The sequence below is a fragment of the Arachis ipaensis genome, chromosome B6 (genome assembly GCF_059453495.1).
Source record: "Arachis ipaensis isolate K30076 ecotype BB chromosome B6, ASM5945349v1, whole genome shotgun sequence".
In the NCBI taxonomy this organism is placed as follows: Eukaryota; Viridiplantae; Streptophyta; class Magnoliopsida; order Fabales; family Fabaceae; genus Arachis; species Arachis ipaensis.
The window spans coordinates 83,931,104-83,957,985 of record NC_142441.1 but is presented as its reverse complement, the minus strand read 5'-3'; the positions used below and the strand labels follow the sequence as shown (position 1 = coordinate 83,957,985).

General features: G+C 40.3%; 1 non-coding gene across 1 annotated transcript; it reads left to right on the top strand.

Moving 5' to 3' along the window:
* Nucleotides 1-12,275: 12,275 nt before the first annotated feature.
* LOC148561574 (small nucleolar RNA R71) lies at nucleotides 12,276-12,379 on the top strand. Its single transcript, XR_015887133.1, has one exon. It is a non-coding gene; the product is annotated as a small nucleolar RNA R71 (small nucleolar RNA).
* Nucleotides 12,380-26,882: the final 14,503 nt, after the last annotated feature.

Sequence of the window (26,882 nt, the reverse complement as noted above, 5' to 3'; positions counted from 1 at the left end):
TTGATCCGGAGAATTGCAACATCTCCTAAGCCCAATGAACTCCCCATCTCTGATCTTACCCATTCTCTTTAATTTCTGCCATTTACTTTTATAAGCAAATCCCCCATTCCCATTTACAATTCTGCAATTTATTTTCAGTCATTTACTTCCAGTCCTTTAATTCTAGCATTTACTTTTCTGTTATTTACATTCCTGCCATTTTATTTTCTGCAACTCTCAACCCAAATCCTGGATTCGCTCAACTAGAACATTCTTCTAATTAAAGTTGCTTGATCAATCAATTCCTGTGGGATTCGACCTCACTCTATTGTGAGTTTTTACTTGACGACAACTTCGGTACATTTGCCGAAGGGAGATTTGTTGAGAGACAAGTTTTCCGTGCATCAATGCCAAATGACTCACCACTTCGGTTAGGCTAGCCACAAATTCCCTTTTCTTTTGGAAACAAGCTAGAAGTTCTTATTGTTCTTGCATTAGGGGCTAGAGAATTTCATCCAATGAAGGAGGTGGTAGAGGGGATGGTTCATTGTTTGGGAGGAAGGTGTTATAGTTAGAAAGTGGTTCATCTTGGTGAAAGTCTTGAGGTGGTGTACATGAAATTTATGGTTCTTGGGGGTATTGGTGTTGGAATAGTGGTGGTTCTAAGTATGGTTCATAGGGTTGTTGGTATGGTAGATATGGGTTAGGATCATATAGACGTGAATAGTGGTATGGGGCTTGTGTGTAAGCTTGTTGAAGACTATGTTGACGAGGGGGTTCATTGGCATATGGTGGTTGTGGTTGACAACCATAATGAGGGTCACCACATCCATTAGGTTGGTATGCATTAGGAGTTGGATTGTACCCATAGGAAATCGGAGGAGTTTGTTGCCAAGAAGGTTGTCTATATGATTGAGGCTCCTCCCACCTTTGATTTCCAAATCCTTGATGCAAACCTCCATTGAAGTTCCCATTTCCATTTCCTACAATATAGTTTGAACCAAAGTCATATCCAAAGGGATGAGAATTTATAGTAGAAAAGGGAAAACACAAACAAAACCTAATAAGATGATAAAGAAAACAACTCCTAAACCAAAACTAGCGAACAAGCAAAAATTAAACATTCACAATATTCACGTCTGAATAATAAGCAACAACAAGCACACATTATAACTTCCCCGGCAACGGCGCCAAAAACTTGAAAGAAGGTTATCGTCGGTCTAGAATTTCTTCTCAATGAAGAACCACTTCGTTGCAAGTATAGTTACAAACCGACAAACAACCCTCAATCAAAGTTTAATTTTGGTTGTCACAAGTTCAACCCAATAAAAATAATCGAGTGTATTACTCCGAGGTCGTTCTCCCTAGGAATTGTAATCTAATGCTCAATTATTGGTTATGAGGTTCACAAAAGTGGGATGATGATAAAAAGGCAAGAATTTAAATGACAAAAAAATTAAAGTAGATAATAAAGTAAATCCACAACTAAAGATAACAATTACTAAAAAGAGGCATTCATGACAAGGATTGAGAATCAATGTTTTCTATCCTAGTCATTAATCATAACACAATAATTACCAAGAGCTAAGCCTATTATGTTATCTCTAACATTGGGAGAAAATAAAATGAGACTAGTTAATCTCAATCCATAAGTCCTAAACAACCTACTAACTGAATTAGCAAAAGATTAGAGTCAATGAAAACAATATTAATTAATAACTCTAGATCACCAACATAAGTTGGGTATTAATGACTCAAGATCACCTAATTTCTTTTTCTAAGCCTAGAATGCACAAATCCTACTCTAAACCTAAGCCAAGCATTTTATCAAACACTTGGTGTGCAATAAAAGAAAAGCATATTAAATTGCAAGAAATATAAAATCTACTACTACCAAATGTAAGAAAATAACAATAACAACTCAATTAAACAATAAGAAACATAAAAAGATATCAATTGATTAAAGGAAATGAAGATCAACAAGAGTGTTCATAAAACTAAAGTGGCATCAAAGAGAAATTAACAAGAAAAACTAAGAGAATTAAACTACTAGAGCATGGAAATATAAATGAAACTACACTAAAACAAGAATTAAAGAGTGAAATTAAAGAGAAAATTAACCTAAGAACCCTAATTCTAAAGAGAAGAGGGAGCTTCTCTCTCTAGAACTAACCTAAAGCATGATTCCTACACTACTCTAATTGCTCCCCCCCCTTCATCCTTCTTCAATTTGGCTTGAAATAGCTTCAGAAATAAGTTGGATTGGACATTGGAGGCCCAGAAATCGCCCCCAGCGTGTTTCTTTAATGAGGTCACCTGACAAGTGTCACGCGTACGCTGGCAAATTTCCTTCTTCACGCGTACGCGTAAGGCATACATACGCATGGCCATGATTTCAACCAAATCATCATTTTTTCATGAATTCTCCATCTTGCATGTTTTTTATTCCCTTCTTTGATCCAATCCTTGCCTCCTAAGCCTGAAATCACTAAACAGATACATCAAGGCATCGAGTAGAATCAAAATGAATTAAATATAGCAATTTAAAGGCCTAAAAAGCATGTTTTCACTCTTAAGCATGATTTATGAGAAATTCATAAAACCATTCTATTTCATTGAATAAATGTGGGATAAGTTGATAAAATCCACTAAACTCAACACAAGATAAATTACAAAATTGAGGTTTATCAGGTATGACTGTCGAACCATCATATGGAGGCCAAAACCCTTAAAGATTGGAGGTGTGAATCCCATCTGATAGACATGGAACACCAAGCTAAGGTGATACACATCATGTACATAGGTTGCCCATCCAGACGTGAGTATGCACAGCATGCTAAGGCATGGTAATATGGATAATGAAGTGCCTGGAAATGTCCACAATCACAGGTCTGGTCCCTTGAGGGACACTCTGTAAGAGCCAAGTGAGAAGCTCCCTATCAGAATGATCTTAGCTACAGTGAACTTAGAATTATCCCTGTCGTATAAAGTCACCGTAAAACACCTTGAGGCCTTCAAATTAGCCTGTATTACATTCATCAGATACTGGCTAAACTGCTGCCCGGTTCCTAGCTATGCCTCTGCCTCTCTTCCTTTGTGAACAAATATTTCTGCCAATCTTTCATAGGTGAAATTCACCAGTGAACAAACTGGAGGGTTCCTTACACCCTTCAGTATCGAGTTTACACACTTGTAGATGTTTGTAGTCATATGCCCGAATCTCCGGCCTTCATCTCAATGCTGAGTCTACTGTGCATACTCAATCCGATTAGCCCAGTCACATATTGCAGGGTCTTCGGATCAGAGGATGTCAACCTAGTAGTCAAACTCGACCTCGGTCTTCTCATAAGCAGCATTAAATAGAAACCTCCGTGCATCCTTGCCCTTAAAACTTAGGATGAAATTCACCGTCGTGTGTCAGATACAAAATGCCCGGTATGCATTAGGTGAAAGCCAATCCCCCATCAGGAGCCTCTAATGCAGGCTTGATCCCGTTGTGCCTATCCGATATGACTAGAATACCTGGCTGAGGCGTTATGTGCTGCCAAAGGTGAGATAGGAAGAATGACCACAAATATACATTCTCGCCCTCTATAAGTGTGAATAAGACAGGAATGATATTGGAATTGCCGTCCTAAGCAATTACAACAAGCATTGTACCCCTATATTTGCCGTACAAGTGGGTCCCGTTGACACTAACCAATGGCTTACAATGCCAGAAGTCCTCTATAAATGGTGGGAATGTCCAATGCCGGTGGAAATAAGCTAACGACTCATCGACTTGCCCACTAATTCACACAGGAGTCGTCCTCAACAATGCTACACTACCTGGCATCGTCATCTACACAACCAGTACCTATCACGGCAACTCATTATATGACTCTTTCTAATCTCCGTAAATATGAGCCATAGCTTTCTGCTTAGCCAACCAAACCCTCCTGTAAGTTGGTCTAAAGCAGAAATGTGCCTCTGTCACATTCTACAGTACCTTGATCGACACGGCAGCATCAGCTCTAATCACAGGCTGTATGAAGGCCGATATCACATGATAATCAAGCATCATGTGATCACTAGATATCAATGTGGCCAGACAAGTATGAGGTCCATTGTATCGTTTTACCGTTGAGTATAAAGTCTACTGTGCATACTCAATCCGAATCAACCATGTGCACCCGTTGCTAAACTCCTTACACTTGTGATTATCGAATTCTAACACTTTGTACTCAACCCCACGGAGGATGCTATAAGTCTTCACACTTAAGACGGCCTTCTCTTTATCCTGAAACTGCTGACCAACTTGGAACTCAGCTAGTCCTCCTGTATTCTGTGTATCTCTGACTCTATATCCAATAGATACGCCAGGTACCCCTCCTATGTCATGGCATCCAAGTCTGATGCACGGAAAACTTGTCTCTCAACACATCTCCCTTCGGCAAGTGTACCGAAGTTGTCGTCAAGTAAAAGCTCACAATAGAGTGAGGTCGAATCCCACAGGGATTGATTGATCAAGCAACTTTAATTAGAAGAATGTTCTAGTTGAGCGAATCCAGGATTTGGGTTGAGAGTTGCAGAAAATAAAATGGCGGGAATGTAAATAACAGAAAAGTAAATGCTAGAATTAAAGGACTGGAAGTAAATGACTGAAAATAAATTGCAGAATTGTAAATGGGAATGGGGGATTTGTTCATAAAAGTAAATGGCAGAAATTAAAGAGAATGGGTAAGATCAGAGATGGGGAGTTCATTGGGCTTAGGAGATGTTGCAATTCTCCGGATCAAGTTCATTTTCATCTCTTCCTCAATCAATGCACTCATTGATCTCCTTGGCAATCTTAAGTGATTGAATTACAATTTCTTGCAATTCAATCTCTCAAATCTTGATCAATAGCCAATTCCTTGGTCAATTGCTCACGAGAAGAGATGAAGTATGGTCACTGATTATACCACATGCATTTCCCAAACCAAGTATTGAGAGGGTTATAGTCACATACCCATCCAAACCCAATTTGGTCCAGCATGAGAAAGCATTTCTAGCTTGATCTCTTCATTCCTCTTCCAAGGTTCAAAAGAGATCCAAGTTTGAATAGCTTCTCTTCCAAGATAACTACTCAATTGGATGAAGATCGAAAGCCTTCAAGTAAAATCAAGAGGAAAGATAGAAGAAGAATAATGAAGATTAGTATTGATCTATCAAATTACAACAGAGCTCCCTAACCCAATGAAAGGGGTTTAGTTGTTCATAGCTCTTGAAAATGAAAACAAAGATGGAGAATACATCATAAAACTAGAAATTGCAAAGAAAGTAAAATACAGAGAGTAGTTCTCCTTTTTCCCAGCTTCCAGAACACCTTTACAATTCAAAGCTACTCCTATATATACTACTCTTCTCAGCTTCTAGTTTACTCTTCAAGTCTTGGGCCTTTGGATCTTGAGTTTGAAGCAGTTCCTTTCTTTATTTGGGCTTGGCTTTACTTGCAGAGAGAAAGTGCGAAGTGGGCAGAGACTTAAGCTCAGGGCGTAAGGAGTGTTAATCATTTAGTGAAAGTCTAAGTTCGGGAACGTTATTGACACTTAACATTGTCACTAACGTTCCAATGCACCCCTTTCCCTCACGTTAAAACCCACGTTAACTAGGTTAACGTGGCTTTTAACGTTGCCTTGTCACTCAACATTGTCACTAACGTTCCAGTGGGCCCCTTCTTGCTTCATGTTAAAGCTCACGTTAACTAGGTTAACGTGGCTTCTAACGTGGCCTTTGCCATCCTTCGAGAACGTTAGTGACATTCAACATTGTCACTAACGTTCCAATGTGCCCCTAGGTCTCACGTTGGAGTCCACGTTAACTAGGTTAAGGTGGCTTCTAACGTGGCCATCTTTTAGCCATCCCAACGTTAGTGACAATGTTGAGTGTCACTAACGTTGGCTCATCCTTCATTTCTCATCGTTAGCTTCCACGTTAACCAAGTTAACATGGAAGTTAACGTGACTCTTGGGGGTTTTGTGGTTGCTTCAACGTTAGTGACAATGTTGAGTGTCACTAACGTTGTCGACAACTCTTCATCCTCTACGTTAGTTCCCACGTTAACCAAGTTAACGTGGGAGTTAACGTGGTACTTTGCACCATAGGCCAACGTTAGTGACAATGTTGAGTGTCACTAACGTTGGCTTCTCTCCCCCCCCCCCTTTAACGTTAGAGGCCACGTTAACTAGGTTAACGTGGCTTCTAACATGGCCACTTATGAGTAATTGCCAACGTTAGTGACAATGTTGAGTGTCACTAACGTTGGCTCAACTTCTTTTCTCCACGTGAGAGTTCACGTTAACTTGGTTAACGTGACTCTCTAACGTGGGCATTGATGGCTTTTTGAGAGTGTTATTGGGAATCACTTTTCTCATTAATCTTGCAAGTTACCTCCCCTTTTCTTGCTTCCTTTTGGTCCTGAAATCAAGCAACAAAGTGCATCAAAGCTCTAGTCCAAGTCATGAGTAATGCAACATAATATTTGTCACTAAACTTATGCAAAATCCTCATGAAATTATGTAAAATGCACAATGTATGCTTAAGTCAAGGCATAGGTGAATATTTACCCAAAACTAGCTTATTTCCTAAAGAAATGAATGAAACTAACCTAAAAACAGTAAAGAAAAGGTCAGTGAAACTGACCAAAATGCCCTGGCATCACAACACCAAACTTAAAGCTTGCTTGTCCCTAAGCAAGTACTGGAACAAGAGAATGATGAATGGAATATCCAGAGGAATGAGACATCCTTGTGGAAGTCATATTACTGATTTTATGGTGGTTTCATGCATAGCAACTTAGGTTCATTCCATTACTGGCTTTCAGACCTTTATTCTGTCCTAAAACACCCACTTTGTTCATATCCCATGAGACTTTTATTCATTGATCCTTTTATTGTTATTACAAGGGTTGTTTGTGTTATTTAGGCTAAGTGCTCTGTAAGGGGGCAACTCTTTAAGATAAGCTTTCAGCCAACACTCCCGAACCAGTTGGTTCAAGGTGCTAGGTGTTGAGACACCCCTAAGGACTTACTCCCTCAAGCCTATCCCCCCTACATACACACTACAGGCATTTAGTTTATTTATTTTCTTCTCTTGAGACCTTGGTGTCCAGCACCTCTTTGGGTTACTAAGTGTTCTGTAGTGAAGGTTACTCTTGATAGTGGACTTTCAGCTGATAATCCCAAGTTAGTTAACCCAAATTACCAACTGATAAGGCATCCCTAAGAGATTATTCATCCAAGTAGATCCCTCACACAGGAGCACCACAGACACTTGCCTCAAGCTTAAAACCATTGATGCCTAGCCTTATTGCTTACTCTTTTTCTTTTGTTTTTCACTTCCATTGTTCTTTCCCTTTTCTCTTCTTAGGATCTTGTTATTAACTTAGTCTCATGAGTGTATCCAGAGCAAAGTATTCAGGATAGATAGTTGTCCTCCTAGCCTTGTGGTTGAACCAACTTAGCTAACTTATGACTACCCCAAAGATTCAAGAATGCACTTCCACAATATCAACTCCACTCTGGTCTTTTACAAATATAATCATTCTCTTTTTATTTGATTTAAAGGGACAAGCTTACAAGTAGGTTAAGTGATGGTGTAGTGACATAAAGACCAGTGCACATAGACTCTCTTCAATACCAAAAACTAAAAAAAAAAATAACATGATTTGAAAAAGGTTCAAACATAACATGGAAGCAAGTTCTATTTCATACAAGATCTTCCTTATTTAAAACACAGAGAAAGATAGAACAAAGAAGGAACTCCACCACCTTTTACTGTTGTGGATGTCCACGCTCTTTTCCTTGCTTGTTCTCCTTGTTTCCTCTTGCATTTCCTCGCATCCGTGCCAATCTTGCTTGCTTCCAATCCTCAAGTGCCTTCCTCACTGACTCATGACTCTCTTCCACCCTTTGTCTTTCCTTTCGTGCTAATTCATCCTTTATTTCATCATACTTGGCTATTCCTGGATGCAATATCGGCAGCTGTCCCACTAAGTAGCCGAGCCTGGCTTGAGTATTTATCTGATGTCCTGTTTGACTCATGTAAACTCCTTCTGGGAATGCCCTTTGCTCGTCCAATAGTTCTGCCTGTTCTATTTGTCTTCGATGCATCTCATGTATGTGTGCCCCTTGATGTGCTTGGATGTTGATTAGCCTCTGGGTGGATTCTTGTTGCTCGTTTTGCCTTTGTTCCATCCTGTTGAATGCTTCTCCCCATTGTTGTCCTTGGCTTAGTTGTTGTTCCATCATTTGCCTTTGCCACTCATCTTGCTGCCCCATCATCTGTAGTTGAAGCTCTTTCTGTGCTCCTTGGCTTTCCAAATATTGTCTAGATAAGCCATCAATGGCTTCCTGTAATTGGTGCATGTCCAAGGTCTGTGGTGCTTGTCCCTCTAAGACTTGTCCTTCAACTACTTGAGGGGCTGTCCTCTTTCTTTGCTTCCGTTGAGGCAGGGGGAGTGCTGCAATATTCATCCTTCGGACCGTTATTGGAATGCCTTCTTTTATCCAAACGGGGTCCTCATCTTCAAAAACCACCCTAGCTTTCTTGCATATTCGGTAAATAGTGCTGGGGTAACCTAATGTTCCTCTTAAGTCGCTTTTCTCTGCCATCTTTCTAATTCCTTGAGCTATGATCTCATGAACTTTGATTTCTCCTCCCTTGAGTATACAATGCAACATTGTTGCTCTCTCGAGATTCACCTCCAAGTTGTTTGCAGCTGGGAGAATAGACCTCCTCACTAGCACGAACCACCCCTTAGCCTCAGGAGTGAGATCTGTTCTCTTAATGAACTTTGGTTTATTTCCTGCACCTCTTTCCCAGTTAGCTCCTGGTACACAAAGGTCTAGAAAAAGCTGGTCATAATTGGGGTTGTTGTCCAATCTTAAGTGGTAACTTTCTTCTTCAAATGGTATAGACCGTAGCTTCAATGCCCTCATTACACTCATGGGACCAAAATCCACCATTGTTCCTCTCACAAAGCTTGTATATGACTCATCTTTCTTATCATACCTGACTGCATTTGCATAAAATTCTCTTATGAGATTTGCATTCACCTTAGTGACCGGGTCAGTGAGGAGCTCCCATCTTCTCCTTTCTACCTTCTCTGTGATTTCGGGGCATTCAGTCTTCTTAACTTGAAATCCCAGCTCATAAATGATTTCCTTATCAACCATCCACCCGTATTGCAATGCATGATGCAAGCTTCTAAATCTCTTCTCATCATATGGGTGTTCTTCCATGGGTTCCTTCCCCTCCCTTCTCTTAGAACTTGAAGATGCCATGAATGATTTAATATGTGAAGGTGGTAAGGTTGTGGAGACTTTTGGTTGTTTAGGGTTTTATGGCAATGAGGAGAGTGAGGGGAGGAATGTTTATAATCGGATAGGGGGTGTATTGTACCGAAATGAAGAGTGGTGAAGGTGTGTGATGACAATGAAGGGTGGTATGGACAAGGGTTGTTTATATAGAGAAGTTGTGAGAGAATGGAGGGTGTAGATTGATGAAGTGGTCACTTGATGGACGGTTGGGGTTATGCATGGCTAGAAGACAAGGATCATCACTTTATAATGGGGATTGCTCGGTCTTCTAGGGGTCCCTTTTTTTCAATGTTGCATGGCAACATTTTCCAACGTATTCCCTATTTAGAACAAGTGTGTAACCCCTCTTCTTTAAGTGGTGAAATCTCCCCCATTTAATTGTCCAATCAATCCCTTTTTATGCTTCTTTTCCTTTCCTATAAAGATTTGAAATAAGGAAATTAATATAAAAAAAATTAAAACTCTACAGCTAGAATAAAATGAAAGAAAGGATTTGATTGTTTGTTTATGAATTCCAACTAAGTAACTAACTATTGGTGGTTCCTTATATGCATTTTGGTGGCACCATGGGGTGACACCAAACTTAGTTTGAAGCAATGTGATGAAAAGTTTTGTTCAAGCTCCCAAGACCAGCATGCATCTTGGTTTGTTTTGAACACCAAACTTGTTCTTCACTATATACTGCATGATAAAGAATTCACCAAGTGTTTGTCAAGTTTGGGTTGAAATCATAAAGATTGACTTATTCATTATCATCTGAAAGCATATAAAACATGGGTCGCCTCCCATGAAGCGCTTCTTTAGCGTCACTAGCTTGACGTTTTTCTTTCATCATGGTGGTTGGTAGTGCTTAAAGTCCTCCCCTCTTGCTGTGGACTTATATCCATTGGTTGCATCAATGATCTCCACATGTTCTAGGGAAAGAACTCTATTGATAGTGAAGACCTTAGGTAATTGAGATGGTACAGTAGGGAGATTAGGAGGAATATCTGGGAAGTAAGATGAGACAACTCTATCCCCTGGAGAGAAATCTTTCGTAGGGATCTTCTTGTTCCTCCATCTCCTTGGTACCTTCTTCTTTATTTCTTTTGAGGTTGCCTTCCCCTTGGTGACCTCTTTTCTCCAAGGAGTTGTGATGCTGTCTTCACCTGCCTCTAGAGGTTTGGGTTCCTCCAACTTTTCTTTGAGCTGTGGCAATTGCTGTTTTCCTTGTTTATCAATTGAGGGGGTTTCAGAATGAACTGGCTGTGCTTCAGTGCTTGTTTCCTCCTTCAGTGTCTTCTTATCGTTTGTGCTTAGTTCCTTGTCCTCTTGATCTGTTTCTTGTGAGAAGTTGAAGACATTGAAGCTGAGTCGTTCATCATGAATTCTCAATATTAGCTCCCATTTCTCTACATCGATAAGTGCTCTGGCCGTAGCTAGGAATGGTCTTCCCAATATGATTGGGTGAGTGTGACTCTCTTCCATGTCCAGAATGATAAAGTCTGTTGGGAGAAAGTACTTCCCAACCTTTAGCAACACATTTTCCACCACTCCTATTGCTTGCTTTTGAGTTTTGTCAGCCAGTCTGATAATTACATCTGTGGCATTATCTCATTAATCTGCAGCCTCTTCACCAGGGATAAAGGCAGTAAGTTGATACTAGCCCCCAAATCACATAGTGCTCTATCGAACATAGTCTCACCTATGGCACAAGGGATATGAAAACTTCCTGGGTCTCTTCTTTTTGTAGGCAACTCAGGTTGAATAAGGGCACTACATTCCTTGTTCATCACTATAGTCTGCCCTCCCTTGAGTGAGCTTTTCCTCGGAAGAAGTTTCTTCATATACTTGATGAATGCAGGCATTTGTTGAATTGCCTTGATGAATGGTATGTTCACATGCAGAGATGCAAACAAGTCTAGGAACCTTGAGTATATTCTTTTTCCCATAGCACCATTTAGCAGTTGAGGGAATGGTGCATAGAGCTTCAGCAGCTCTTGTTGTGAGATTTCTGGTTCTTTGTGCTTTCTATCCTCCTCCTTTGTTGAGTTATCTTCAGGTTGTTTGCGCATTTTGCCTTGCTTGTCTTCAATCTCTTGATCACTTGTAGTGACCATTTTGCAATCTTCCCATCTTACTTTCTTTGCTTCTCCCTTGGGGTTTTTCTCCGTGTCACTTGGGAAGCTATCAGTAGGTTTGGGAATCTTCTCAGCTAAATATCCCACCTGGAATTCTAGCTTCCTAATGGTCTCTCCCTGGTTCTTAATATTGGCTCGCACCTCCTCTTTGAACACCTTATTTTCTTGAATCTCTTGGCATATTCCTTTAAGTAAGGCTTCAATCTTAGAGAGCTTGTCATCAATTGATGAGTGATTTCGAGTAGATGTGCTGTTTTGGTTTTGATAAGTATGTGGAGAAGTGTTGTTGTGGGGGTGTTGAGATGTCCTCTGGGTGAATTGCTGGTGAGCTGCATTGTTGTTGGAGTTGCAACGTCTCTGGTCTTGGTTTTGATCTTGCTCACTTTCCCACCCAAAGTTCGGGTGATTTCTCCATCCAGGATTGTAAGTCTTGGAGTATGGATCATAGTTTTTCCTTGGTGAATTCCCAATGTAGTTGGCTTGCTCCTGACTCCCCTCTGCTTCTTCGTTTACTCCTTCTTGTGTTGTTGATGAAGTGGAGATTGCTGCTACTTGGTTCCTCTCCATCTTCTTGGTGAGGTCAGCCAGCTGCTGGGTAATGAGCTTGTTTTGGGCCAACAGAGCATCTACATTGTTTAGCTCTGTCACTCCTCTTGTGTTCCCTCTTTCGGAAGCATAGAAGTAGTCGTTTTCTGCTACTGTTTCAATAACATCTATGGCTTCCTCAATGGTCTTCTTCTTGTTCAAGGATCCTCCAGATGAATGGTCTACTGCCTTCTTTGACTCATAAGAGAGCCCTTCATAGAAAATGTGCAGCTGGACCCATTCGTTGAACATGTCAGGTGGACACCTCCTTGTTAAGTCTTTGAACCTCTCCCATGCTTTATACAGAGTCTCACCATCTTGTTGCCTGAAGGTTTGAACCTCAGCTCTCAGCCTATTGATTCATTGAGGAGGGTAGAATCTTGCTAAGAATTTATTCACCACATCCTCCTAAGTTGTCAAGCTCTCCCTTGGGAAGGATTCCAGCCACTTGGCTGCCTTGTCTCTGAGTGAAAAGGGAAATAAGAGCAGTCTATAGGCGTCAGGATGAACACCATTAGATTTCACAGTGTCACATATTCTCAGAAAGGTGGTCAAATGTTGATTGGGGTCTTCTTGAACACCTCCTCCAAACGAACAGTTGTTCTGAACAAGGGTGATGAGCTGTGGTTTAAGTTCAAAGTTGTTGGCATGGATTGTTGGCTTTTGGATGCTACTTCCACAATTGCCTGGGTTTGGATTAATGTAAGAGCCCAAAACTCTTCTATCCTCCCCAGCATGATTTGCTCTACCTCCTTTGCCATCGTTTTGAGTCTCTTCTTCATGATGATTTTCCATGTTTTCTTCCATGTTTGGTTCAAAGTATTCCTCAAACTGTTCCTCCTCTTCTTCAGCACCAACTACTCGTTTTTCTTTTGCCTCCCTCCTTAGTCTAAGGAAGGTTCTCTCCGGTTCAGAATCAAAGGAAGTTGAAGCCCCGCTTCTTCTCCCTGTCATACAACCAACAAGTACAAGCAGAGAAAATAGGTGCAGACAGTATTTGTGTCAGAATTGCTGTTAGTTGTGGGTGATGCAATATATCAAACAGTTAGTGGGTTAGCAAACAGAATTGAAAATAATAAAGAAAAACAAAAGAGTAGAGGGAGAAGGGAAGAAGTTTAACTAAAACAAAAAGTAAATCACTCAAACAGAAAATGAAATTCACAAAATAAAATGCTCAATCTAGTGATCTTCCAATCTAATCATTGTTGATGCACAATCAATCCCCGGCAACGGCGCCATAAACTTGATGCACAAAAAACTTGTCTCTCAACAAATCTCCCTTCGCCAAGTGTACCGAAGTTGTCGTCAAGTAAAAACTTACAATAGAGTGAGGTCGAATCCCACAGGGATTGATTGATCAAGCACTTTTAATTAGAAGAATGTTCTAGTTGAGCGAATCCAGGATTTGGGTTGAGAGTTGCAGAAAATAAAATGGCGGGAATGTAAATAACAGAAAAGTAAATGCTAGAATTAAAGGACTGGAAGTAAATGACTGAAAATAAATTGCAGAATTGTAAATGGGAATGGGGGATTTGCTCATAAAAGTAAATGGCAGAAATTAAAGAGAATGGGTAAGATCAGAGATAGGGAGTTCATTGGGCTTAGGAGATGTTGCAATTCTCCGGATCAAGTTCATTTTCATCTCTTCCTAAATAAATGCACTCATTGATCTCCTTGGCAATCTTAAGTGATTGAATAACAATTTCTTGAAATTCAATCTCTCAAATCTTAATCAATAGCCAATTCCTTGGTCAATTGCTCATGAGAAGAGATGAAGTATGGTCACTGATTATACCACATGCATTTTCCAAACTAAGTATTGAGAGGGTTATAGTCACATACCCATCCAAACCCAATTTGGTCCAGCATGAGAAAGCATTTCTATCTTGATCTCTTCATTCCTCTTCCAAGGTTCAAAAGAGATCCAAGTTTGAATAGCTTCTCTTCCAAGATAACTACTCAATTGGATGAAGATCGAAAGCTTTCAAGTAAAATCAAGAGGAAAGATAGAAGAAGAATAATGAAGATTAGTATTGATCCATCAAATTACAACAGAGCTCCCTAACCCAATGAAAGGGGTTTAGTTGTTCATAGCTCTTGAAAATGAAAACAAAGATGGAGAATACATCATAAAACTAGAAATTGCAAAGAAAGTAAAATACAGAAAGTAGTTCTCCTTTTTCCCAGCTTCCAGAACTCCTTTACAATTCAAAGCTACTCCTATATATACTACTCTTCTCAACTTCTAGTTTACTCTTCAAGTCTTGAGCCATTGGATCTTGAGTTTGAAGCAGTTCCTTTCTTTATTTGGGCTTGGCTTTACTTGCAGAGAGAAAGTGCGAAGTGGGCAGAGACTTAAGCTCAGGGCGTAAGGAGTGTTAATCATTTAGTGAAAGTCTAAGTTCGGGAACGTTAGTGACACTTAACATTGTCACTAACGTTCCAATGCACCCCTTTGCCTCACGTTAAAACCCACGTTAACTAGGTTAACGTGGCTTTTAACGTTGCCTTGTCAACCTTCGAGAATGTTAGTGACACTCAACATTGTCACTAACGTTCCAGTGTGCCCCATCTTGCTTCACGTTAAAGCTCACGTTAACTAGGTTAACATGGCTTCTAACGTGGCCTTTTCCATCCTTCGAGAACGTTAGTGACATTCAACATTGTGACTAACGTTCCAATGTGCCCCTAGGTCTCACGTTGGAGTCCACATTAACTAGGTTAACGTGGCTTCTAACGTGGCCATCTTTTAGCCATCCCAACGTTAGTGACAATGTTGAGTGTCACTAATGTTGGCTCATCCTTCATTTCTCATCGTTAGCTTCCACGTTAACCAAGTTAACGTGGACGTTAACGTGACTCTTGGGGGTTGTGTGGTTGCTTCAACGTTAGTGACAATGTTGAGTGTCACTAACGTTGTCGACAACTTTTTATCCTCTACGTTAGTTCCCACGGTAACCAAGTTAACGTGGGAGTTAACGTGGTACTTTGCACCATAGGCCAATGTTAGTGACAATGTTGAGTGTCACTAACGTTGGCTTCTCTCCCCCCTTTAACGTTAGAGGCCACGTTAACCTAGTTAACGTGGCTTCTAACGTGGCCACTTATGAGTAATTGCCAACGTTAGTGACAATGTTGAGTGTCACTAACGTTGGCTCAACTTCTTTTCTCCACGTGAGAGTTCACGTTAACTTGGTTAACGTGACTCTCTAACGTGGGCATTGATGGCTTTTTGAGAGTGTTATTGGCAATCACTTTTCTCATTAATCTTGCAAGTTACCTCCCCTTTTCTTGCTTCCTTTTGGTCCTGAAATCAAGCAACAAAGTGCATCAAAGCTCTAGTCCAAGTCATGAGTAATGCAACATAATATTTGTCACTAAACTTATGCAAAATCCTCATGAAATTATGTAAAATGCACAATGTATGCTTGAGTCAAGGCATAAGTGAATATTTACCCAAAACTAGCTTATTTCCTAAAGAAATGCATGAAACTAACCTAAAAACAGTAAAGAAAAGGTCAGTGAAACTGGCTAAAATGCCCTGGCATCAAAGTCTAAAGTTGAAAAGTGTTGGGGGTACTGTTGAGTTCCTGGACTAGCTGCTCCACCACGCCCAGCTGGATTACTCCTTGCTATGTCATCATCACTATCATCAGTAATCGTGCGGGATCTGATAAACCCCATTTGTAGGGTTTATCTTATGCCTCATTTAAGGGATTTTATCACCTTTTACCCACATTTATTCAATGAAATAGCATAGTTTTGTAAATTCCCATTTAATTGTGCTTAAGAGTGAACAAATGCTTTTTAGGACTTAGAATAGCTAAATTTAATTCACCTTAATTCCATTAGATACCCTGATATGTTTGTTAAGTGACTTCAGGTTTAGGAGGCAAAGATTGGATCAAGGGAATGAAGGAAAAGCATGTAAAAATGGAGAACTCATGAAGAAATGAAGGAATCGCAAAAGCTGTCAAGCCGACCTCTTTGCACTCAATCGACCATAACATGAGCTACAAAGGTCCAAATGATGCGGTTTTAGTTGCATTGGAAAGCTAACATCCGGGGCTTTGAAATTATATAAGATTTGCCATAGTTGCATCATGTTTAGGGGGACGTGCATGCGCCAATTTTCACGTGATTCATTAAAAGCAAATTAGTGGCTAGCGAATTCTAATGCCTTGTGGGCCCAATCCAACTCATTTCTAATGCTATTTAACCCAAGGATTGAAGGGGGATGAGACATCTAGCCATTAGTTTAGTTTTATTTCAGTTTTATGAGGCTTTAGTTAGTTTCAAGAGAGAGAAGCTCTCTCTTCTCTCTAGAATTAGGAGTAGGTTAGATCTAGATTAGGAACTCTTAGATCTAGTTTAATTTCATGCTTTGATTTACTTTTCTCTTGGCAATTCTTCTTCTTCTACCTTTCCTCTTTCTAGTTTTGCATTTAATTCATGTAATTCTCTACTTTTATGTTGATGCACTTTTGTTTCTTCTATTTTCCTTTAATACAATTTATGATTCATGTTCCTTTATTGTTCATTTGATTTGTTGTTGTTTAATTCCTTGCAATTGAGTAGTGTAGATTTACTTTCCTTGCACTTTTTACTATGCTTTCCTTTCATGCCTTCCAAGTGTTTGATAAAATGCTTGGTTGGATTTTAGAGTAGAATTTTAGTGCTCTTGGCTTGGGAAGGTAACTTAGGAACTCTTGAGTTGCTAATGTCCAAGTGATTGATGATTGGGAGCCATTAACTCTAGATCTCACTAATTGATTTGGTGGAGAACTAGGACTTATGGACTTGGATTGATATAGCTCACTTGACTTTTCTCTACTATTAGTTAGGGGTTAACTTAGTGGGATTGATCCTTGCCAATTCTCATGTTGTGGATAGTGATTAGGATAGAGATCCTTGACCACCAAACCTTGCCAAGACCTTTTTAGCTATTAGTTTACTTCCTTGTCATTTACCTTTCATGTCTCTTATCAAAAACCCCAAAACATACCTCATAACCAATAACAAGAACACTTTATTGCAATTCCTAGGGAGAACGACCCGAGGTTCAATACTTCGGTTTATAAATTTAGGGGTTTGTTACTTGTGACAACCAAATTTTTGTATGAAAGGACTATTGTTGGTTTAGAAACTATACTTGCAACGAGATTTCATTTGTGAAATTCTAAACCGTCAAAAGTCCAATCATCAAAATGGCGCCGTTGCCGGAGAAATTGCAATGGTGTTGTGTTATTGGTTATTGTATATATGTGAATATTGTGAATAGCTTGATTTTTTTGGATTGCTTGTTAGTTTTTGCTAGTTTTAAGACCTTATTTCATTCTTTCTTATTAGCTTTTGTCTCTTATTTTCTCTTTTCACTATGAATTCTCTCTTTGGCTATGAGTTTGGTTCTAACTATGTTGTAGAAAATGAGGACTATAATGAGAATGTGTATCAAGGATGGGACAATCAAAGGTGGGAGGAGCCATATACATATGATCAATCCTCTTGGCAACAACCTCCACCAATGCACTATGAAAAAGAGCCATTCTATGATGCATATCAATCCAATGGCTATGGTGAAACCCCTTGTGACTTTCAAGAACCACCACCATATGCCTATGAGTCATATCCTCAACATGAACCTCAACCACACTCACAAGCCTATTTTCACCAAACACTTCTATATGACCCTAATCCTCATCTACCAAACCAACCACCTTTTGAACCATATGAGCCATACATGGAACCGCCATGCCAAGATTACTATCCCCAAGAACCACCTCAATACACACTACCACATCCTTACCAAGAAGAACCACCTTCTTATCATGAATCCTTTCTCCAAGACAATAAATCCCCCTATCCACCCCAATCCTCCAAGGATGAAACCCTTAGCCTTATACTTCAAGGGCAAGGAGAAATGCAAAGGGAGACAATAGAATTTGTGGCTACCTTGACCAAGGTAGTAAGCATTTTAGTCTCCCAATATTTGAGCACTCAAATCACTCCCATGGTCACATGTAGAGAATCAATTGAAAAGCATAGCATATAAGAGAGATTGGAAACTCCGGTGGAGAATGAGGGATGTTATTTTGTATTAAAGCAATTGGAGGAGCCTATGATCATTGAAGAAGAGGAAGAAGTGGTTGAAGACTTAGTAGATGCGGAACCTCCTTGGAAACCTAGAGTTGAAGAGAACCTCTCTAAGAAGAGTGAATTTGATGTTGAGGAGGAATGTGTACAATCTCCGAGGCATATTCCATATGAAGACTTGGAAGGAGTGGAGCAAGAATTGAGTTCCCTTGGTGATGAAGACCATGCATCCAAACTTCTTGGTGGTGAATCCTTTGAACTTGAAGAACCTTCTCCCAATGAGATAGAAAGCAATTCGGAGGTAGATTTTTCTCTTCCTCCCATTTATGATTTGAGTGATGGAGAAGAGTGGGATAAAAATGATGAACAAAGGATTGAAAGTGAAGAAATTTGTGAAGCGGTGGACGCAATCAAGGAAAAATATAAGGGAGTAGAGCTTGCAAGGACATTGAAGATACCTCTCCCCAAGCCACCACCATCCATTCTTTCATTCAAGTGGGTAAATTCCTTATACTTAAGATTTATTATTCCCCTTGAATATGGTTTGCTTGAGACGGATGGTCAACTTAGACATATTTGTGGCTTTAATAGCAAAAGGGAGATGGTTAGTGGTTGGAAATATCATTCTATGCTCATGATGGTTGCATGTTCAAAGTTGAATAGTAATAGTTGGTGTAGAACCCATTTGCAAGGGTCTAGGAAGTTGTTTGGGGGCTTCTTTGAGAATTCTAAGGTCATGCCATCCAATTGGAATCATGATGATCAATTTGAAGATGGGTGTCAAAACAAAGTGTGGGATACCGGATCGCACAAGGAAAATCAAATTTGGGAGCTCATGGTTTGTAAAGATGATGCACAGAAACTTGTCCCTCAATAATTTTCCTTCGGCAAGTATACCGAATTGTCGTCAAGTAAAAACTCATAATAGAGTAAGGTCGAATCCCACAGGGATTGATTGGTCAAGCAATTTTAATTAGAGGAATGTTCTAGTTGAGTGAAGCAGAATTTGGTTTGAGAGTTGCAGGAAATTAAATGGCGGGAAAGTAAATAGCAGAAAATGTAAATGCTGAAAGTAAAGAGCTGAAAATAAATGACGGAAAGTAAATTGCAGAATCTTAAATGGGAATGGGGAAGATCAGAAATGGAGAATTCATTGGGTTTAGGAGATGTTGCATTCTCCGAATCAAGTTCATTTTCATCTCTTCCTCAATCAATGCGTTCATTGATCTCCTTGGCAATCTTAAGTGATCGAATTATAATTCCTTGTAATTCAGTCTCTCAAATCTTGATCAATAGCCAATTCCTTGGTCAATTGCTCATGAGAAGAGATGAAGTATGGTCACTGATTATACCACATACATTCCCAAATCAAGTGTTGGTAGAATTATAGTCACCATATCCTTTCAACCCCAATTTGGTCCAACATGAGAAAGCATTTCTAGCATGATCTCTTCATTCCTCTTCCAAGGTTCAGAAGAGATCCAAGTATGAATAGCTTCTTTTCCAAGATAACTACCCAATTGGATGAAGATTGAAAGCTTTCTAGTAAATTCAAGAGAAAAGATAGAAGAAGAATAATGAAAACTACTATTGATCCATCAAATTACAACGGAGCTCCCTAACCCAATGAAGGGGGTTTAGTTGTTCATAGCTCTGGAAATGGAAAATAAAGATGGAAGATACATTATGAAAATTAAACTAGAAGTGCAGAGTAAATTATACAGAGAGTAGTTCTTCAATTTCCAACTTCCCAAAAGTTCCATTTCTTTAATTCAAAACTACCCCTATATATACTACTCTTCTGATCTTCTAGTTGGTTCTTCAAGTATTGGATATGGGCCTTTAGATCTTGAGTTTGAAGCAGTTATCCTCTTCAATGGGCTTAGCTTTACTTGCAGAGAGAAAGTGTGAAGTAGGCAGGGTATTTAGCTCAGGACGTTAGTGGCGTTAACGTTAAGTGAGAGTGTGGGTTCGAAAACGTTAGTGACAATCACCTTTTTCACTAACGTTCCTAACCCAAGGATGATCCATGTTAACTTCAACGTTAGTGGCACCAACGTGACCACTAACGTTGCCTCTAGGTCCTTCGCACACGTTATTGGGACTCACCTTTTCCAATAACGTTGAGAGTCTTTCCTTCCCCCTACGTTAGAGTCCATGTTAACTTAGTTAACGTGGCTCTTAACGTAGGCTTGCCAATCCTTCAAGAATGTTAGTGACACTTACCTTTGTCACTAACGTTCCAAGATGCCCCTACTTCCCACATTAGAATCCACGTTAACTAAGTTAACATGGTTTCTAACGTGGTGATGATAGCCATCTCCAACGTTAGTGACAAATGTGAGTGTCACTAACGTTGGCTCATCATCCTTTCCTTCACGTTAGCTTCCACGTTAACTAAGTTAACGTAGGAGTTAACGTGGCTCAGAGTGGCTCATTGTGGCTCATTCCAACGTTAGTGACAAAGGTGAGTGTCACTAACATTGGCGATTATTTGCTTTCTCCACGTTAGCTTCCACGTTAACTAAGTTAACGTGGGAGTTAACGTGGCTCAAAGTGGCTTAGTCCAACGTTAGTGACAAAGGTGAGTGTCACTAACGTTGGCCATTCTTTTGCTTCCCAACATTAGAGTCCACGTTAACTAAGTTAACGTGGCCCTTAACGTGGCCAATATGAGCTTGGTCCAACGTTAGTGACAAAGGTGAGTGTCACTAACGTTGGCTCAACTTTCTTCTTCCATGTTAGAGTTCACGTTAACTTAGTTAACGTGACTCTTAACGTGGGCTATGATGGCTTTGAGGACGTTATTGGTGATTACTTTTCTCATTAACGTTGCAAACTAGCTCCCATTCCACGTTAGTGCTCACGTTAGTGAGACTAACGTGGCTGCTAACATGGTTCTTTCTTGCTTCCTTTGTCCTGAAATCGAGCAATAAAGTGTATCAAAGTTCTAATCCACATCATGAGTCATGCATCATCCAATTTGTCACTAAATTCATGCATAATTCTCATGAAATCATGTAAAGTGCACCATGTTTGCTTGAATCAAGATGTAAGTGAAATTCTACCTCAAAACTTGCTTATTTCCTAAGAAAATGCATGAAACTACCCTAAAACAGTAAAGAAAAGGTCAGTGAAACTGGCCAAAATGCCCTGGCATCACAACACCAAACTTAAAGCTTGCTTGTCCCTAAGCAAGTACTGGAACAAGAGAATGATGAATGAAATGCCAAGAGAAATGAGTCATTATTGTGGAAGTTATGTCCTTGGTTTTATGGTGGTTTCATGCATAGCAACTTAGGTTCATTCCTTCACTGGCTTTCAAACCTTTATCCTGTCCTGGAATACCCACTTGACTGCACCTTATGAAACTTTTATTCATTGATCATTTTTGTCATTTCAGGGCTTATTTGTGTTCTTAGACTAGGTGCTCTGTGAGGGGGCGACTCTTTAAGATAAGCTTTCAGCCAGCACTCCCGAACCGGTTGGTTCAAGGTGCTAGGTGTTAAGACAACCCTAAGGACTTACTCCCTCAAGTCTCTTTCCCCCATACATACACACCACAGCCACATGGTTTGTTATTTTCTTTTCTTGAGACCTTGGTGTCCAGCACCTCTTTGGGTTACTAAGTGTTCTGTAGTAAGGGTTACTCTTGATAGTGGACTTTCAACTGATAATCCCGGGTTAGTTAACCCAAGTTACCAGGTGATAAGGCACCCCTAAGAGCTTATTCATCCAAGTAAATCCCTCACACAGGAACACCATTGACACTTGCCTCAAGATCCAAACCCTTGGTGCCTAGCCTTATTTCTTACTCTTTTTCTTTTATTCTTTAACTTTCATTTTTTTTCTTTCCCTTTTTCTTATTTGGATCTTATTATTTAGCTAGTCTCATGGGGTGTGTTTCAAGCATATAATTCAGGACAGATAGTTGCCTTCCCACCTTATTGGTGAACCAATTTAGCTAATCTATTACCACACCACAAGATTAGGAACTTACTCCACAATATAGATTTCACTCTGGTCTTTGATAACACACATTCTCTTTTTATTTGATTAAAAAGGAGACAAGCATATAAGTAAGCAAGGTGAAGATGCAGCAGGTATCGTGGACAGCACACATATGACAAAAGCAATAAAAATAAACATTAAATTCTAATTATTTAAACTAATGAATAACTATTAATCAAAGGCACCTTGGGACTTCCAATTTTTTTTAGCATTTCAAGTATATGGAATTAAGTAACAATACAACCTTTCGGGTGATGGTTTCTAGCTGTCCCCTTGTTGTCATCATCCATAGTTTTTGCTCCTTCACTTCCTTGGATGATGGTGCACCATTTCCTCAGAAGGCTCCTGCAAAGTTATTGGAAGTTGCTTGTTCCCAAAGCACTTGAGAAATAGTTAGCTTGCATGTATGCTTGTGAATTTCTGAACTTAATCTGGTGTGTGAACACCAAACTTAGTTCCTTGCCTAGTACAATAGGTTGCATACTTGCAGAGAGCCTCATACGTTGTTATTAACTAAGCAACTATTAACTAAAGACTAAACTACTGCTAAGTGGTTCCCCTGATTAGTTGGAGCTAGCATTTTGCCATTGGTGTGTAGTGTGATTCTAACTAATATCTTCGGTGGAACACCAAACTTAGAATTACACTTTCACTCTTGGATTGTTTTGGTGTGAAACACCAAACTTAGCTCCTTGTAATATAGGGAAAACAACTTGTGGTCTTTATTCAAATGACGATAAAAAAGAAACTACCTTAGGTTGGGTTGCCTCCCAACAAAGCGCTCTTTTAGCGTCGCTAGCTCGACGATCCCTCCATTACTTGAGATGATACTTCACTTTGGGGTTTTCCCCCATGTTGCCCATATAGTGTTTGAGCCTTTGTCCAGTCACAGTGAAAGTCCTCTCAGAACTTTCATCCATGATTTCTATGTGTCCATATGGGGAGACTTTTGTGACAAGAAAGGGTCCTGACCACCTTGATTTGAGTTTTCCTGGGAACAGTCTCAATTTGGAGTTGTAGAGGAGTACTTGCTGCCCTTTTGAGAAACTCCTGGGTGCCAGATGGAGGTCATGCCTTCTTTTTGCCTTTTCTTTATAAATCTTGGCATTTTCATAGACTTCAGATCTAAATTCCTCCAACTCTTGCAGCTGCAAAATCCTCTTTGCACCAGCAGCAATGCTGTCAAAATTTAGTATCTTGAGAGCCTAGAGAGATTTGTGTTCTAGCTCCAGTGGTAGGTGACAAGCTTTCCCATACACCAGTTGATATAGGGACATCCCAAGTGGTGTTTTGAATGCTGTTCTGTATGCCCAAAGAGCATCATCCAGCTTCTTCGACCAATCCTTTCTTGATGCTCCCACAGTCTTTTCCAAAATTCTTTTTAGCTCTCTGTTAGATATCTTAGTTTACCCACTTGTTTGGGGATGGTAAGGCATTGCAACCTTGTGTTTCACCCCGTATTGTAGGAGAAGAGCTTCTAGTGGTCTGTTACAAAAGTGGCTCCCTCCATCACTGATGAGTGCTCGTGGGACTCTAAACCGGCTAAAGATATTCTTCCTGAGGAAGTTCATGACCACCTTGTTATCATTTGTTGGGGTTGCAATAGCCTCCACCCACTTGGAAACGTAGTCCACTGCCGCCAAAATGTACTTGTTTGAATATGAGGTTAGGAATGGTCCCATGAAATCGATTCCCCATACATCAAACAGTTTCAGTTCTAAGATGAAATTTTGTGGCATCTCATTTCTTCTGGGCAAGTTTCCAGCTCTTTGGCATTCATTGCAGTTCTTTACTAGTTCTTTGGCATCCTTAAAAAGGGTGGGCCAAAAGAATTCGCTTTGTAACACCTTGGCTGCAGTTCTGTCCCCTCTAAAATGGCCTCCATAGCATGAGCCGTGGCAATTCCACAGGTCCTCTCGTCCTTCTTCTTCTGAAACACATCTTCTCAGGATTCCATCTGAACACTTCTTGAAGAGATATGGCTCATCCCAGATAAAATATTTTGCATCATTTATGAGCTTTCTTTTTTTATGTTTGTTGATCTCTGGAGGTAAAGCCCCGGTTGCCTTGAAGTTGGCAATGTCTGCAAACCATGGTGCTTTGTGAACTGTCATCAACTGCTCATCAGGAAAGAGCTCATTTACACTTGTATCATGTGCTCCACCTTTATCATGAGGGATTCTGGATAGGTGATCTGCTACCTTGTTCTCCACTCCTTTCTTGTCTCTAATTTCAATGTTGAATTCCTGCAATAATAGGATCCATCTTATTAGTCTTGGTTTTGATTCTTGCTTGGCAAACAAATATTTAAGTGCTGTGTGATCTGTGAAAACAATCACCTTAGCACCAATGAGGTATGATCTAAACTTGTCAAATGCAAAAACTATTGCTAGCAACTCCTTTTCAGTAGTGGTATAATTTCTTTGAGTGTCATTGAGGACTTTGCTAGCATAGTAGATCACATGGACTAAGTTATCTTTCCTCTGCCCTAACACGGCCCCAACTGCAAAATCAGATGCATCACACATCAATTCAAAAGGTAGGTTCCAATCAGGAGGGGAAATGATAGGGGCAGAGGACAACCTCTGTTTCAAATTTTCGAATGCTAGCATGCATTTTTCATCGAAGACAAACGGTGTATCAGATACAAGGAGATTGCTTAAGGGCTTGGCTATCTTTGAAAAATCTTTAATAAACCTCTTGTAAAAGCCAGCATGCCCTAAAAAACTCCTAATTTCCTTGACATCACTGGGTGGGGGAAGTTTTTCAATAAGTTCCACCTTAGCTCTGTCAACCTAATGCCTTGGTTAGAAACCTTATGGCCAAGAATTATTCCTTCAGTTACCATAAAGTGACATTTCTCCCAGTTCAGGACCAGATTTGTCTCTTGGCACCTTTTCAATACCAAGGCTAGGTGATTTAAGCAACTAGGAAAGGAATCTCCGAATACCGAAAAATCATCCATAAAGACTTCAATGAATTTCTCTATCATATCCGAGAAGATAGATAGCATGTAGCGTTGGAAAGTTGCAGGCGCATTACATAGCCCAAATGGCATGCGCCTGTAAGCAAACACTCCATATAGGCAAGTAAATGAGGTTTTCTCTTGGTCTCTGGGATCAACCACTATTTGGTTATATCCTGAATAACCGTCGAGAAAACAATAGTATGAGTGTCCTGCGAGTCTTTCCAACATCTGATCCATGAATGGAAGGGGGAAATGATCTTTTCGTGTATCTTCATTTAGTTTTCTGTAGTCTATGCACATCCGCCATCCTGTGGCGGTCCTGGTGAGGATTAGTTCGTTTCTCTCATTGGGAACTACAGTGATTCCTCCCTTTTTTGGAACAACATGCACGGGGCTGACCCAGGGGCTGTTTGAGATCGGGTAGATTACCCCTCCCTGCCACAACTTCATAACTTCCTTCTGTACCACTTCCTTCATGATTGGGTTCAGCCTCCTTTGGGATTGAATGGATGGTTTGGCATCATCTTCCAACAGTATTTTATGCATGCATATGGCCAAACTGATCCCTTTCAGGTCAGCGAGGGTCCATCTAATGGCATCTTTATGCTTTCACAACACTTGGAGCAGTTCATTCTCTTGATCCTGGCTGAGGGATGAGTTTATGATCACTGGGTAGCTTTCATTCTCGCCTAAGTATGCATATTTGAGAGTGGGTGGCAGCGCCTTGAGTTCAAGTTTTGGTGATTCTAACTTTTCATTCTCTTCCTTTGGTGCACCTTGTATATGAATTTCTGCTATTGCGGCCTCTTTACTAGACGTTGATTCCTCCTCTGTCAACCTTTCAGGTTCTTCTTCTTCAAAGCTCTCCTGCTCTGCATCTTCCAGTGAGTCCAACCTCATACATTCTCCCAATTGTTCTGATGGGTAACTCATGGCCTTGAACACATTGAATGTCATCTTTTCATTGTGTAATCTCAGGGTGAGGTCACCTTTTTGGACATCAATGACACCTTTTTGAATAGGTAGCCAATTTGTGTCTCAAGTTTCTTGATGGCAGCATCTTGATTTTGCATATTGGACCGCACTTCTTCTCGGAATGCCTTACTGTCTTGAATCTCTTTGCATATGCCTTCAAGAAGTTTCTCAATCTTTGAGAGTCTGTCATCAGATGATGGTGGGTTGGGATTGGAGTGATGAGAAGGGTTGTTTTGGTTTTGGTATGGATGTGGAGAGGTGTTGTTAGGGCGGTGTTGATATGATCTCTGTGTGGACTGTTGGTGAGTTGCATGGTTGTTGGGGTTGTGACGTCTTTGATCTTGGCTTTGATCTTGTTGATTTCCCCACCCAAAGTTTGGGTGATTCCTCCAACCAGGGTTGTAGGTCTTGGAGTATGGATCATGGGTCTGCCTGGGTGAGTTTCCAATGTAGTTGGCTTGTTCTTGCTCATCCTCTGCCTCTGCATTCACTCCCTCTTGGGTTGCTGATGAGGTGGTGATTGCTACTACTTAGTTCCTCTCCATCTTCTTGGTGAGGTCAACCAGCTGCTTGATAATAAGCTTGTTTTGGGCCAGTAGTGCATCTACATTGTTTAGCTCCATCACTCCTCTAGTGTTGCCTCTTTCGGAAGCATAGAAGTAGTCATTCTCTGCTACAATCTCAATAACATCTATGGCCTCCTCAATGGTCTTCTTCTTGTTCAGAGATCCCCCGAATGAGTGGTCTACTGCCTTCTTTGATTCATAGGAAAGGCCTTCGTAGAAAATGTGCAGCTGCACCCATTCATTG